The sequence below is a fragment of the Meles meles genome, chromosome 21, assembly GCF_922984935.1.
Source record: "Meles meles chromosome 21, mMelMel3.1 paternal haplotype, whole genome shotgun sequence".
NCBI classification, from domain to species: domain Eukaryota; kingdom Metazoa; phylum Chordata; class Mammalia; order Carnivora; family Mustelidae; genus Meles; species Meles meles.
In genome coordinates, this window is record NC_060086.1 from 16,903,050 (window position 1) to 16,906,555 (window position 3,506).

Genomic DNA, 3,506 nt, shown 5'->3' on the forward strand with positions numbered 1-3,506 from the left:
TTGAACATGGGGGTGGCCTCAGGGGCCATGCATGTTTCACCTACTCTGATGGTTTTACACAGCTCCAAATACAAGGTTTCCTTCTAGGGAGCAGGATGATTTCTATTTTGTGTCTCAGAGGCCCCCCACATGGAGGGATTCGAGACCAGGCCTCTGGGGACAGATGCATGAAAACCCAAACTAGGATTAGGATTAGGGCTGAGGGGCATGCCAGGTCTGATCTGCTGGCTCTGGGGCCAGCTACCTGGGTGGATGACGGTTAGGGCTCAGGCTGTGTGCCAGAATGAGTATTAGGTCCAGGGCCAGCTTCCATAAATGGGGTGGCCTTGGAAGCTGTGCAGTTTTCTCCTTATCTGTGGATTTGTGCAGCTTCATAGAGCTCGGTTTCCTCTGGAGGGCAAACAGAGTCCTGTGGTGTGGCTCCAGAGTCCCCAATCTCGAGGGCTTGTGGGCCAGGACACTGGGGACAGAATTTGGAAAACCCAAGTTAGGGATAGTGTTAGGGCCTAGGGCATGGCAGGTCCGATCGACATATGCTGAGGTAAGCTCCCCAGGATCTGAAGATAGGGTGAGTTTCAAGTGGTCAATCAGGCTTGAGTTTGTGTCCACGATGGCCGCCTACTGTGGCTGTGGCCTCATGGGGCCATGGAGATGTCTCCCACTCTGGGGGTTTTGTGCAGCTCCAGATAGCAAGATTTAATTTGGGAGACAGGAGGAGTCCTCCTCTGTCCTCATGGGTCCCCTATATAGAGGTTTTTTGTTTTAATTTTTAATTTTTAAAATTTCTTTTCAGTGTACCAGAATTCATTGTTTATGCACCACACCCAGTGCTCCATGCAATACGTGCCCTCCATAATACCCACCACCTGGTTCCCCCAACCTCCCACCCTCCACCCCTTCAAAACCCTCAGATTGTTTTTCAGAGTCCGTAGTCTCTCATGGTTCATCTCCCCTTCCAGTTTCCCTCAACTCCATTCTCCTCCCCATCTCCCCATGTCCTCCGTGTTATTTCTTATGCTCCACAAATAAGTGAAACTATGTGATAACTGACTCTTATTTCACTCAGCATAATCTCTTCCAGTCCCATCCATGTTGATACAAAAGTTGGGTATTCAGGGGCGCCTGGGTGGCTCAGTGGGTTAAAGCCTCTGCCTTTGGCTCAGGACATGATCTCGGTGTCCTGGGATCAAGCCCCGTATTGGGCTCTCTGCTCAGCAGGGAGCCTTCTTCCCTCCTTTCTCTCTCTGCCTGCCTCTCTGCCTAGTTGTGATCTCTGTCAAATAAATAAATAAAATATTTTTTTAAAAAGTTGGGTATTCATCCTTTCTGATGGAGGCATAATACTCTGTAGTGTATATGGATCACATCGTCCTTATCCATTCATCCATTGAAGGGCATCTTGGTTCTTTCCACAGTTTGGTGACTGTAGCCATTGCTGCTATGAATATTGGGGTACAGATGGCCCTTATTTTCACTACATCTGTATCTTTGGGGTAAATACCCAGTAGTGCAATTTCAGGGCCATAGGGAAGGTCTATTTTTAATTTTTTAAAAAAGATTTTATTTGACAGAGATCACAAGTAGGCATAGAGACAGGCAGAAAGAGAGAGAGAGAGGAGGAAGCAGGCTCCCTGCCAAGCAGAGAGCCTGATGTGGGGCTCGACCTGAGCCGAAGGCAGAGGATTTAACCCACTGAGCCACCTGGGCACCCATATTTTTAATTTCTTAAGGAATCTCCACACTGTTCTCCAAAGTGGCTGCACCAACTTGCGTTCCCACCAACAGTGGAAGAGGGTTCCCCTTTCTCCACATCCTCTCCAACGCACATTGTTTCCTGTCTTGTTAATTTTGGCCATTCTAACTGCTGTAAGGTAGTATCTCACTGTGGTTTTGATTTGAATCTCCCTGATGGCTAGTGATGATGAACATTTTTTCATGTGTCCGATAGCCATTTGTATGTCTTCATTGGAGTAGTGTCTGTTCATGTCTTCTGCCCATTTTATGACATGATTATCTGTTTTGTGTGTGTTGAGTTTGAGAAGTTCTTTATAGATCCTGGATATCAGCCTTTTTCTGTAGTGTCATTAGCAAATATCTTCTCCCATTCTGTGGGTTGCCTCTTTGTTTTGTTGACCATTTCCTTTGCTGTGCAGAAGCTTTTGATCTTGATGAAGTCCCAAAAATTCATTTTTGCTTTTGTTTCCTTTGCCTTTGGAGACATATCTTGAAAGAAGTTGCTGTGACTGATATCAAAGAGGTTACTGCCTATGTTCTCCTCTAGGATTCTGATGGATGCCTGTCTCACATTGAGGTCTTTTATCCATTCTGAGTTTATCTTTGTGTACGGTGTAAGAGAATGGTCGAGTTTCATTCTTCTACATATAGCTGTCCAGTTTTCCCAGCACCATTTATTGAACAGATTGTCTTTTTTTCCACTGTATATTTTTTCCTGCTTTGTTGAAGATTATTTGACCATAGAGTTGGGAGTCCATATCTGGGCTCTCCACTCTGTTCCACCTGGCCTATGTGTCTGTTTTTATGCCAGTAACATGCTGTCTTGGTGATCACAGCTTTTTGGTAAAGCTTGAAATCAGGCAAGGTGATGTCGCCAGTTTTGTTTTTCTTTTTCAACACTACCTTAGCAATTTGGGGTCTCTTCTGATTCCATACAAATTTTAGGATTGTTTGCTCCAGCTCTTTGAAAAATACTGGTGGAATTTTGATCAGAATGGCATTAAAAGTATAGATTGCTCTAGGCAGTATAGACATTTTAACAATGTTTATTCTTCTGATCCATGAGCATGGAATGGTCTTCCATCTTTTTGTGTCTTCTTCAATTTCTTTCATGAGTTTTCTGTAGTTCCTCAAGTACAGATCCTTTACCTCTTTGGTTAGGTTTATTCCCAGGTGTCTTGGTGCTATAGTAAATGGAATCAATTCTCTAATTTCCCTTTCTGTGTTTTCATTGTTAGTGCATAAAAAAGCAACTGATTTCTGTGCATTGACTTTGTATCCTGTCACATTACTGAGTTGCTGTATGAGTTCTAGTAGTTGGGGGGTGGAGTCTTTTGGGTTTTCCATATAAAGTATCATGTCATCTGCGAAGAGAGAGTTTGACTTCTTCATTACTAATTTGGATACCTTTTATTTCTCTTTGTTGTCTGATTGATGTTGCTAGGACTTCTAATACTATGTTGAACAAGAGTGGTGAGAGTGGGCATCCTTGTTGTGTTCCTGATCTCAACGGGAAGGCTGTCAGCTTTTTCCCATTGAAGATGATATTTGCTGTGGATTTTTCATAGATAGATTTTATGAAGTTCAGGAATGTTCCTTCTATCCCTATACTTTGAAGCATTTTAATCAGGAACGGATGCTGGATTTTGTCAAATTCTTTTTCTGCATCGAGAAGACCATGTGGTTCTTCTGTCTTATCAATTTGTTCTATCACATTGATTGATTTGCGAATGTTGAACCATCCTTGTAACTCAGGAATGAATCCCACCTGG